We start from the raw sequence: 14,286 nt of genomic DNA on the forward strand, positions 1-14,286 counted from the left end.
TGATTTTGGATGTAACACGTCTTCTGATCGGCTGAAAGGTGTTTGTCTATCAGCTCAGAGACATAATTTTGTCATGTGATCGTGACGTCATCAACGTTTTTTTTCATGATTTACTCCTTAAAAATGGAATTTAGAATTAAATTATAAGGAATCATTATTATGACTGTAATATTTTTTCTGCTTATTCGAAATATCCTCAAAAATGTGGTTCACACTTTTAAATAACCCGCGTACAGTCTGCACCACATTTTTTTATGTTATTTCTTCACAGACAGAAAAAATATTACAGTCATTCCTTAAATATTTCAAGACTTTCTACACATTATTCTTGTGTATAATACAATATTTTCAAATAAACCATTGAACAAGTCTTCTTTCAGACAGAAATGTACTATAGTTTTTCCGCCGATAAACGTTTATATTTTTTCGAATCCACCAAAATTTTGCTAAATCCTGAAACTTCTTTGATGAATGTTCGTCTCTGTAGAACCCATTTTCCTCCATTACATGTATGACATATTCTAATGGTTTATTGTTAATATGTTGTAGACCACCTTGTCCTGGTACTGCCCAGCTTAAAATAATACCCTCTTTTGCATGTCGAAAAATATTGTCTAAATATACTGACTCAAACTCCTTAGGGATATGTTCTGCCACTTCTAAAGAAATAATCCAATCATATAAGGGAATTCCGAACTGAGGTATTGTCAAATCAAGAAACTTAACACTTCCGTAACTGTTTTCCTCCGAGTACGGGGCACCGTCATAAGAGTCATACAACTGAACTTGTTGAAGCTTCATGATTTCACGTTTATATGATCCAGGACCTTCACCGAAACTTCCTACAGTTTTGCCTTTAAGAAAAAATGACAGATGGGGAATTATTTTTGTGTCTGTGAGATGCTCGCCAGCGTTTTCCTTGCTGGCGTGTTTGCACCATCCTCCATGCTTACTTGTACTTCTATTTCCCTTTGCCATCTGGAAAAAACACAAACAGTATATCTAACATACATTCAATATGTAGAAACTTTTTGTAAAACTATTATATTCCCATTTAACAAAAATATTATGAACTTTTATTCCTAGGTAATGTATTTTTAGTATGAAAAAAATAAATCAGCCAGATTAAAAGTATGCTGTAAAATTATTATCAAAATTACGAGCTTGATCGCGTTTTCAATTGCATTTGATATTATCCTTTTTTCCAGTATAACTATTAATTTGTCTTCGGAAAAATTATTTGCAGTTAACTAGATTTGTAGTATGTGCAAAAATAAAATAGAATTTAGTAGGAATATATATACATCAAAGTAAAACAAAAAGGAGCAAGATTGGTCGTTCTGACATGCAGGGTAAGTGTCTCCGGCTATGCATCATATTAATAACGCCTGCTTCACTCAGTAAAAATAAAATGTCACAATCGAGAATAGAGAACAATAAGTTGGTTATTACAGATAAAACGACTATTCTTGTATCGGAAGATCTTAAACCGCGAAAAAAACGTCGCTAGTCAGTTGAGATACAGACATATCGTATCGGTGAACCAATTTGTAATGGTAACCGTACAACTTATGCAGCGTCGATTTCAATCGTTCATAACTCATTCACATTTTAAATCTATTTACCTGACACTCCATTTTCCCTATTTCTTTTCTTGCATCGTTTAGTGTGTTTGACAATTGGTTTCTGACACGGACTATTTCGTCTGATAGGCTTCTATAATCACACAAAAACGATTCCTGTTTGAAGAATACTGATAATGTGTTAAGTATCACAAGAGTTGATGCACCTGCTACTATTGCAATTAAAACTTGTTTTGCAAATCCTCTGTTATTTATCTGCATGATAATGGTTGTTCTTTAGAACCTACAATAAAAAAGGCAAAGTACATTCAGCTCTAGGAAGAGATCAACATAAAGTAGTGAGTAGGGCTATCAAGATAGATTAAGGCGACAGTTGTTAACCGATGTTCAAATCTTGTACATCGATTTAAAAGAGACAAATCAAGGTGACAAAAAAAGGTTTATTGGATTGCATGAACTCCCAAAATAGAGCGATACCGGGTACGTTGATAGGGTAAGCGTTTCAAGTAATGCATGCATCACCTACCATGCGAAGCCACACTCAGTCAAAAAATCGAAATCGGTAATAGGACACAACCGGTTAAATTACAGGTCAGACGACAGTACTGGTAACTTATGATCTTAGGCCTCGAAAACTTAACGCTTGTGAGTTGAGACACCAACACATTGTATCGCTCAACCAATTTGTGATGGTTACCGTAAAATATGGAAAGCCTCAGCTGACTTATATTAGAGATTTATAAAACGTTAAGCTGAAGCTTAAAATGTAAAGTTAAAACAGCGTGATGTTGAATTGAGTCATCAAAATGCTAACTCTAAATTACAATATGCTAAGTTGAATCTGCGCAATGTTGCTTTAGTCGTGATAGTATTATGATAAGTCACGATGTTGTGATGATATGCCAAACACACGTAACGTTGGGTTTAAAGTACATGATGTGAAGTTGACGTTGCATGATGTTAGCTTGCAGATGGATACTGTTCAGTCATCCACTTCGATAGCTATGATAACAAATAAAATGAATAGCTAAAATGTATGGTGCTGACTTGTTATTAATAAATGTTGAGCTGAGATAGTACGATGTTATATCATTGTGATATTACGATGGGTCTATCATACAATCAGTTGATTTAAAACACCATGATGCACAGTTGAAAGTACATGATGTTAAGTTAAGATAACACGATGCTACACCATTATATTGAAACGAAAGGCTTACCATACAATTTGTTGACTTAAAACAACACGATGTAACGTATTAAGCTAAGATGCTCATTTGAAACTACACGACGTACAGTTGAAATTTTGTAATGTTAAGCTACGATAGCACGATGTTATATCATTATAATGTCACAATAGGCTTATTATACAGTTTGCTCATTTAAGACTACACAACGTACAGTTGAAAGTACGTGATGTTAAGCTAAGATAGCACGTTGTTATATCATTAGAATGTCACGATAGGCTTACCACACGATATGCTCATTTAAAACTACATGACTTTCAGTTGAAACTTGGTGATGTTAAGCTAAGATAGCATGCTGTTATATCATTTGAATGTCACGATAGGCTTACCACACGATATGCTTATTTAAAACTACACGACGTACGGTTGAAAGTACGTGATGTTGAGCTATGATAGCACGATGTTATATCATAATTGTATCACGATAGGCTTGCCATACAATAAGCTCATTCAAAACTACACGACGTACAGTTGAAAGTACGTGTTGTTCAGCTAAGATAGCACGATGTTATATCATTATGACGTCACGAGAGGCTTATCATACTTGAAACTACACGATGTAAATTTGAAGTAGTTTGGTCTTGACTTGAAACTGTAAAATGTTAAGTTATAAAAACAGAACGTAAAGTCAAAATAAAACAATGATAGGATGACATATACTTGTGCAGAATTGAAGATTTGTGGTGTTGACTTCGAATATAGTACAAATATTAGATCGTTTTATGTTAAATTGAAAGACAATAATGATGCGTAAAACATTACAGAATTATTTGAATTGAAACTGCAATTCTATGGAAAAGAATGAGGAACAAATCCCCAGGATAAAACATAAGAATCTGGAGTCTTCATCTTAAAAAACAAAAATCAACTGATATGACAAATAATACGCTAAATCGTAGGACTGAGGGTCAGAGCTATATGAGAATGTGACCCCCCCCCCCCCCCCCCCCGGCCTTGTTAGAGGTATCTGAAAATTGGAATTTTCTTTTCCACGAAATAAAACAAAAGAATCTGGACTTAATCAAAAGCGATGCGATTACGATTTCCATAGAATGTTAGAGACAGTTTGTCGACAAGTTCGTTGAAAATTCGCCTAGGCAAGTAAAGTATGTCTTGTAACAAAGCAGGGTTTATTCATATTCATATCACACTTACATGTTCTCGTCCTGATATGCATGTAATATTTGCCACTGTACGCAAAACGCACCCCTTTTCCCCGAAATAAAACCAAAAAATCTGGACTTAATAAAAACCGATGCTATTTGGATTTCCATAGATTGTCAGACACGGTTTGTCAACTAGTTTGTTAAAAATTCGACTAAGCAAGCAAAATATGTCTTGTACAGAGCCAAGATTTATTCATATTCATATCACACTTACATATTCTCGTCCTTATATGCATGTAATATTTGCCACTGTACACTAAAAACAAATACATTATCATCAATTCTTTTTTATGAAGAGGAGCCTATTTTAAGCACGTTTATCGATTTGACACCCTGTAATTCATGTTTTTTGGGAGTTCCTCGAAAATTATAACACATTCCTTCTTTATTTGCAAAATCGCCAAGTGACGGGTGCAACATATGAAACAGGATCTGCTTACCCTTCTGGAGCGCCTGAGATCACCCCTTTTTTGAGGGTTTCGTGTTGCTCAGTCTTTGGTTTTCTATGTTGCGCTTAATATACTGTTGTTTGGCTTTTGATCTTTTTTCTCTCGTTTATTTCGGCTGATGAGTTTTTGTCATGACATTGTCAGTTTGGTTAAGAGTTTTACTATCCCTTTTGTTTCTTTCGCCTTCTTTTATCCATTTTTGTGTATTTTTATTTAGTTTTTTTTTCGATTCTCCCCTCCCCCTGAACAGTATAATAGATAGATGAATGAAAACAGAAACCCTTTTCAACAAAAGGAGATCTACAAGTTACTCGACGTGATCGAAATTGTAAATTTCTTCCTCATTAGAGATATTGCCCTTAGGGTAGATCGGGTGTCTTCCGCCATCTTAGATTCTCATATAGCACAACACAATCGGTCTAGATCTAAAAATGCATACAAATTTTGAGAGAGGAATGTTATTCATATGAAACACTTTTCATCTTGACGAAGAAAATAATGTAATTTATCTGATTAAAACGACTATTTGTTTTTGAATACAGAACGTTTTTTGCATATTTTTTTTCAACTTTTCTATATAAGGGGAGATAACTCGGATAACATTATTTTTTGTCGTTTTTTATTTTTTTAAATTTTTTTGCCATGGCATTGTCAGTCTGTTTTCGACTTATGAGTTTGAAATCCCTTTGGCATATTTCGTCTCTAATGATGGAATGTGTAGGGACTTTATCTATTTTATTTTGTAGACAGAAAACGAGTGTCGTGATCCCAACTTTCATTTTTATTTTCTAAAATTGAGTTTTCCATGTATAGTTTATACAAAATCTGACAATACTGCATAACCTGTAGCTTGCAAAATGCTCTGTGGCCCAAACTTTTGTTTTTCAAAAAAGAATAAACTACATTTTGGCAAATAATTAAAAAAAATCTACCGATTTTAATTTAGACCACACTCATGAAAACTATATAAGAGAGAGAAACTGTTGACCTAAAAAAAAACATATTATCTACAAATTAATCAAAGCAATACCAAAATAATTCATGCACTTTAACAATTTTTACAGATTTTTTCTTTTTTTTCTTTTTCTTTGAAAATTTATATAGATAGAGAGAAGCTGCAAAGAACCATGAAAATCACTATGGACAAGAAAATAAGTGACGGAAATCATTAATTGGCTTCTTATTATAAGTTATAGGGGTCATTGTCCATTAATGACTTTACCAATTTAAAAAAATAAAATATTCTCCGAGTGGATATATACATAAACCTGGGCACTATCTTACTTGGTGCTGGAAAAAATGGTACGAAAAGTATACAACAGAATCTACCATACTATATGTTTGGGTTGGCCCCATGCAGTAGGATTCTTCCACCTATCGATTCATCCATATGGATACATTCGAATTTTAAAGATTATTATTCAATCAATAATTTCATTATTTTGTTTGTTTGGTTTTTTTTTTTTGGAGGGGGGAGAGGTCACATTCTTTTACAGTGCTACTCTTTAGCGTATCATTTATCAGATCTGTTGGGTTTTATTTTTTAGATTAAGTCCATATTATTTTCCTTTATTTCGGAGAAAAGGGGGCGGTATTAAATTAAAATTATCTGATAACTCTGACACGGATGTGGTGTTATAAGCTTTAATTTTAGTAAATCATTTCCCAGAGCATTTGAATTTTGTTAGACGAGATAACACAGATTAAGGTATAATACTTTGTATTTCCTGTCAGTGATATATTTTTTTTATCGTGTAAAAGGAATTTATACGAGAGAAAAAAACTTATCACATGAGGATTATCATAAAAAGTCGTTTAATCTGTACAAAAATTAACAGTTACAAAGCTTATTATGTAAACGCTGTATGAATGTGGGTTATGCATAACTGGGACAGCAATCCAACGACACAAAAAAATCAAAAGACATAGTGAGGGTAACACATTAAATAGAATTCATCAAAGAATTGTCTTTAAAATCGAATTCTTAAAAATAACGAAAAACATTAAGTTATGACAATTACCGACAAGGTTCCTGACTTGGAACAGATACACGAAAATATGATTGCAACAATATTATGTTGTATATATTAAGAAACAACATAGACAGATATATTCTTAAATATGGTTTATCAAAAAAATTCTGACAGATTTTGTTTTTTTGATCCAAAAAATTGCATAAAACCTAACAAAACATGAAGAATATGCAAAACTGTATTCAAGTGTACTGTATAGCGATGAGTAATTCTTTTGCTTTATGAATTTATGGAAAACGTTCTTTGTATATCATTTTGCCTCTTGAGTTAAATTTCATTAATATTTATTAAATTGCAAATGAAAAAAAAAATCCTGGGGATTTGTCCCTCGCTCTTTTCCATATAATTGCAGTTTCAATTCACATAATTCTGTTATGTTGACGCATCATTATTGTCTTTCAATTTAACATAAAATGATCTAAACTTTGTACTATAGAAGTCAACACAAAAATCTTCAATTCTGCACAAATATATGTCATCCTATCATTGTTTTATTTTGACTTTACGCTATGTTTCTATACTGTTTCAAGTCAAGACCAAACTACTTCAAATTTACATCGTGTAGTTTCAAGTCAACACATTGTATGATAAGCCTCTCGTGACGTCATAATGATATAACATCGTGCTATCTTAGCTGAACAACACGTACTTTCAACTGTACGTCGTGTAGTTTTGAATGAGCTTATTGTATGGCAAGCCTATCGTGGTACAATTATGATATAACATCGTGCTATCATAGCTAAACATCACGTACTTTCAACCGTACGTCGTGTAGTTTTAAATAAACATATCGTGTGGTAAGCCTATCGTGACATTCTAATGATATAACAACATGCTATCTTAGCAGAACAACACATACTTTCAACTGTACGTCGTGTAGTTTTAAATGAGCATATTGTATGGCAAGCCTATCGTGATATTATTATGATATAAGATAGTGCTATCAAAGCTCAACATCACGTACTTTCAACCGTACGTCGTGTAGTTTTAAATGAGCATATCGTGTGGTAAGCCTATCGTGACATTCTAATGATATAACAACGTGCTATCTTAGCTTAACATCACTTACTTTCAACTGTACGTTGTGTAGTCTTAAATGAGCAAATTGTATAATAAGCCTATTGTGACATTATAATGATATAACATCGTGCTATCGTAGCTTAACATTACAAAATGTCAACTGTACGTCGTGTAGTTTCAAGTGAGCATCTTAGCTTAACACGTTACGTCGTGTTGTTTTAAGTCAACAAATTGTATGGTAAGCCTTTCGTTTCAATATAGTGGTGTAGCATCGTGTTATCTTAACTTAACATCATGTACTTCGACTGTGCATCATGGTGTTTTAAATCAACAGATTGCATGATAGACCTATCGTAATATCACAATGATATAACATCGTACTATCTCAGCTCAACATTTATTAATAACAAGTCAGCACCATACATTTTAGCTATTCATTTTATTTGTTATCATAGCTATCGAAGTGGATAACTGAACAGTATCCATCTGCAAGCTAACATCATGCAACGTCAACTTCACATCATGTACTTTAAACCCAACGTTACGTGTGTTTGGCATATCATCACAACATCGTGAATTATCATTATACTATCACGACTAAAGCACTTGTCATTGCAAGTCAACATTGCGCAGATTCAACTTAGCATATTGTAATTTAGAGTTAGCATTTTGATGACTCAATTCAACATGACGCTGTCTTAACTTTACATTTTAAGCTTCAGCATAACGTTTTGTAAATCTCTAATATATGACAGCTGAGGCTTTCCATAGTAAAACGTATGTAGTAAAGATTTCGGTTGTTCTTCTTTATAATTCTGTTGGAACAATGTTTGTGTAAGGAGCATATCCCTATTAATGACGTCTGCATAGTTTGAAAAAACACGAGCGTAATGTATCAACTAAGATATATAAGAGCAATACGATAAAACAAAACGTACGCTACTGCTGAGAAATAGGAAGTTGACAATTTAAAAATTGAAATCACGATTATTGTCATTCAATTTGGTTCCTGTTTGTAGTCGTCCATCTGGATTTATAGCAATTAAAATATCAAAACTTTCTTCTTTCGGTACTTTCTTTATTCTCAAGTGTACTGAGATATATGAGTCGTCAGTACTCATTGAAATGTGGGTTATTGAGTGTTTGACATGGAGACAGCAAGATAGTTTGATATTTTGTTTGTTTGATAAAAAGAACACTGAATCTTTGCAAAATGAGAATAAATAATGAAAACAATCAACAAATATTGTCACACTGGCGATAATTCAATAAAAAAAGACAACTTGTAATAATTGATATTTTTCTTCACCTTTTGAATTCAAAACATTGGGTATTAAGCTTAAGCTGTATCAGATCTTCTTTTGTTAAAATTATCAAACTAAATTTTCATTTTACAAAATTCACTATTACAATACATCAAATTTTCCGTTCACGGTACAACAGTGATGATTTTATAAAACCCACGTGAATTGTAATTATTTCTTTTTCATTAGAAGTGATGTTGACAAAAATCAATAATGTGAAAGTATGTTCCACTAGAGCAGAACAAATCTACCAAATCTATCCTTTGATCTTTTGTAATTCAATACTTTTGTGTTGTCAATTGGTGTGGCTTCCACAAATTGTCCAATTGAACGACAGGTAATGGTTGTTTACGGGCGCTCTAGAATGGCACACACTTTTGAAGCTTTTTGTTATTCTGAAGGTTGTTTACAGTGGACTATTTCTGTTGTTTAATTCGTTCTGAATTGTATCTCATTGACTCCAAAACGGGTAATTGTCAACGCTGATGCTGGAAACGAACTAATGTATTGTCCTTGGATTTTTAACGCGACAAACGTTCGGCCTTGTTGGTTGAAGATTCTGATTTTAACTCCGTTTCAGAAGTTTTTTTTTTAATTTTAAAATTAAAATCCTGGATTATGAATTGATTTCAACTAGTTTTTCATATATTTGTGGATGATAATCATCGGTGTTGGGATATTCCAATATTCTCCCTCATTAATCTGGTCGCAGATATTAGAGTTTTCATATATAAGATATTAAGATTAAATTTGAGCTGGTCATCATCTTGTGTCATATCATTTATTCAGTCTCTAGTTAACAACATTATCGCTACTAATTTTAGTGCAACTGTTGCGCATTTCAAAAATGAATGTCTGAGGCCAAAATATTTTAAATTCCAAAACCTAATACAAACGTCTAAAATCTGAAAACCCCAAAGAGAGAAATTTATTCCTTAATTTAGAATTATTTAAAATATTTAATAACAGCAAATTTAATCTATGTAAGCGTGATGTGTCCGAATTTATACAGTTTATTGATTAATAAAATTGAGAATGGAAACGGTGAATGTTTCAAAGAGACAACAACCCGACCAAAGAGCAGAAAATCGAGGTCTGAGTTTAGGTTGGCAAATTATTTTTAAGATTAATTATTTGTTTGGAGACTATCAATATTTTGAACAGGGGTCGTTCATACTTGAATGAAATGTGCAAGTTTTCCTGTTACTTGTGAAGGCGTCGTAAGATTTTCAACTCTAACTATGAGGACCTCTAACATTTATAGTGCATCTAAGTTGTTAATTTTATATAATGGTGTTTTATGATAAAAGAGGACTTTAGGTAGTGAAATTATTTGACATTGTGGAGATCATTCGTGAAATAATTGCATACTTGATAGCATCATTAGCTTCAGTTGCACTATTGATAGATACAAGTATATATCTTAAGATGAGATAAATTGTACTTTGTAACAATCCCTCGTTTGGTGGATGTGAAACGCACAATCAGGATTCCCATTGGAACCAACTGTGCTTACTTCTTGCCGACTTTTTTCTTATTCATATGATGCTGACTTCATACAGGTACAGAAACTTCTCTGGCAGAATGAAAAGAACTTGGCATTATCTTTAACTTCCCGCTATAAGAGTTTAGTGACTTTTTTTAACGCATCTATCCTATCGAAATTAAATTAAAATATACAACAGTTACAGTTAAATCTGCCTCATACATTAACTTACATCTAGACATTGACAATGAGGGTCGGTTAAAGACTAAACTTTACAATAAAAGAGATATTTTCAGCTTCCAAATTGTGAACTTTCCATGTCTATGTAGCATCACTCTAGCAGCGACTACATATGGAGTATATATCTCCCAGTTGATATACGTCTGGCGTACAAAGTTTCTGGTATATATGATGAGTTTATTGATACGATATTCCAGAGCTTGCATTTCCTATCGTGGTTTTCTTGATAGAGGATTGCTGCTGCTTACGAGAAAGATATTGAACCATGTGCTCCAAGTGGTGAAGTTAAAATCATCCTTTCGAACATTTATAAGGAAGCAATCAGGAGTTGGTTGACCGTTATGAAATATCTGTTTCACAGATGACAACGGATATGTTCCAATTGTCATTATGACAATCCTGTACACTTTTTCCTCTAATGTGACATACCAAATTAGACTTATCATCGGGTTTGTACTTACATGAGCAACACGACAGGTGACATATGTCGAGCAGGATTTGCTTACCTTTTTGGAGCACCCGAAATCACCTCCGAGTTGCTCAGTCTTTAGTTTTCTATGTTTTGTTTTGTATACTGTTGTCTTCTGGTCGTTTTTCGTGTTTCAAAAGTGTGAGTAATGACGGGAAACATTTTCATTTAAATTCTTTATATATCAATTGACCACATCTGATATATTTTTTAATACATAACTGAATAGACACTTCATTAGACAGCTTAATATACAACTTCATACAAAATTCCTGATCTCAACTGTGTACCTATGAATACATTTGACACTCAATACAATAAGTCTGTAAATGAATGATTAAGGATTAATAAAAATGAATTTTTTCTACGAAAGAAAAAAAAAACGTGAATATGAAAATGCAAGCAGGGTGTATTTTGCTGGTAAAAGTTGTGTCATAATCATTGATTCTCGTCATTTATTCAAATTACAATAAAAGAACAGAGTTCAAATGTCCCCCGCGTTGCACATATCATGCATGTTTTATCTGTTCTGTCCTAGGGCAATAACTTAAAAAAAATGTTTATGTTAAAACTTTTCAAAATTACCTTACTAGAGAGTTGAAGACTTAAGAGCAATTTCCGACATATTTAATACTTCCAAAGGAAACTCGTTAAAAAATTGCTGTTATATACCTTTGATATGAACAATCTTGCAAATAATGTACATGTGAGAGCACTTACAATGTAAATTTTTATATAACTTATATTTCTAAGGGGCATAACTCTTTTAAAGATAGTTGATCGGCACTGATTTTCAAACTCGTCCGAGTCATTACTGATATAAACCTACAATATAAGTTTCATAGAAATCTGGCAAGAATTGTACACATGAAAGCGCTAACAATGCAATTATCCATATAACTAAATTAATGTTTCCAAGGGGCATAACTCTTTTTAGAATAGTTGATCGGTACTAATTTTCGAACTTTTTCGAGACATTGCTGATATAAACCTACAATATAAGTTTCATAAAAATCTAGCAAGAATTGTACAATTGAGAGCGCTAACGATGCAATTTTCCATATAACTAATGTTTCCAAGGGTTATAACTCTTTTAAAAATAGTTGATCGGCACTGATTTTCGAACTCGTCTGAGACATTGCTGATATAAATCTATGATATAAGTTTTATAAAAATTTGGCAAGAATATTGTACATGTGAGAGCGCTAACAAGACCGGACGGACGGACTGACGCCTGGTATGTCCCCATCAACGTTACGCGGGGGGGCAATTATCAGTAGTTTGCTTGAAAAATAAACAGAATAACTTAACTTTAATCTAATCATTTTCTGCATTGAAATTTATTTGTTTATATCCAATTATATTGCTGTTGAACAGTATGGGGTAGTTAAACATGTATTTTTGAATATTTCTAAATGAAGAATGACCACTTATTTTAACAAAATTAGTGACATAATATTTTGTTAGAAAGGTGTACTCAATGCCTCTTTTTGGAGATTATTAAGTCAAACTTCAATGAAAAAATATATTGCACCTACCTTTGAAAATTCTTCTTTGCATTCATATCAGAATCATTGAATTGAAAAATGTTTATAAAAAATGGAGAATGTGTCCATGGAACATATTACATATGACGTTATAAAGGGACATAGCTCAAGAAAAGTCGTCAACATTGTAGTACAATCTAAATCACTTTAAAAACAAATAACTATTTTAACAAAGAAAAACAAAAAGGCATATAGACACTCTATAGACAAGGTACATAAGCAAAAATGAAAGACAAGAATACAAAATTGACCATAGCACAATACCACAATGGCGGGATGTATAAGTACCGAACCACGTCGAAAGTAAATGGACTAAACAGTAAAGGTTAAAAATGTACAAAAACAAATATAAAGAACACTATATCACGTAATTAAGATGATAAACAACGCCAGTAACTAGAATCTATACTTCAAGACCATCATGTATTATTTGTGAAGTTGATACGGAATATTTATCCACCAACAAGGTCTTGGTATCTTCCAATGCACTTTTTTAGTAAAAGGACGAGACGTTCTAAATGTGATATATATATTCGAAAGTATAATAATAAAAATATATCTGCTTCATATTTATATAATATGTATTTTAGCCTAAAACAGGAATATTGTCAATATGCTATGTGTAAAAGATAGAGTTAGTCAACTTAGATTAAACCATGTATTCAATATATACCATGGACATGCTCCAGAGAACTTGTGTGAAAATTTTGATTTAAATAATCATAATAGAAGAAGTGCTGCACATAATAATTATTTTGTACCAAATATTAAAAACTGTAATAAAAACAGCCTTGTCTATAATGCTTTACTAGACTGGAACAATCTACCATCCAATATAAAAAATATATCAAATAGATCTGCTTTTAAGACTGCAGTTAAAGAACAATTAAAAATAACAGCAAGAAATATAGAAACTGGAGATTTTTTATATGTTTTTAAGAAACATTTGATCTTTTTTTCTTTTCTTTTTTATTTTGGCGGAAGTCAAATTTTAACATGAAATTGAAATGTTATTTTTATATATTTTCAAACAAGGGATCCCATTGGAAATAAGCTATACTATGTAAGCTTCTATGGGATATCCCAGGCTTTTTTCTAAGCACTGTTTTTAATATATATTATGATACTATTTTAAAAGTATATATATTATATATGTAGGACTCGGAGATGCGATGGGGACGCTGAAGTGCGATGGTCACACTGAAGTGCGATGGTCTTCGCCGAAGTGCGATTGTCCTTTCGCTGATGTGCAATGGTCTCTAAGACGCGTGATGGCTATAGTTAAAATTTAAAGATTTTTAATTTTTCCAATTATTATAAGATTTTATTCTTTTATTACATGTAGTTAGTATAATCTAGTAAATACAAAAAATCAATATTTTCTCCTGTTGCAGTAAAAACTATATTGTTCCTTGTTCTCATTCACAACAGCCGTATAAATTCTCGCGTATTTTGTTCCGTTCTTACTAATCAAGTAGTATTTGCATTTCAAATAACTATTACGTTTTTCAGATATTGCAATAAGTACTAGTTTTAGAGGAAAATAAACTTTTATGTGGCGTTCATAGTGGTCAATATCTAAACGATTGTATAAACTATAATAAACGATTGCTTTTTTGTCTGAAGCTATTTACAAAGTGCACTACAACGTTACAGTTAGGACTGAAAAGGCAAGGACTATTTATCATGACTGTTTTAAATTAAACAGTTATACTCCCGATATTTTACCTTAAAAAACTGAA

The sequence above is a fragment of the Mytilus californianus genome, unplaced genomic scaffold, assembly GCF_021869535.1.
Source record: "Mytilus californianus isolate M0D057914Y unplaced genomic scaffold, xbMytCali1.0.p SCAF_8, whole genome shotgun sequence".
In the NCBI taxonomy this organism is placed as follows: Eukaryota; Metazoa; Mollusca; class Bivalvia; order Mytilida; family Mytilidae; genus Mytilus; species Mytilus californianus.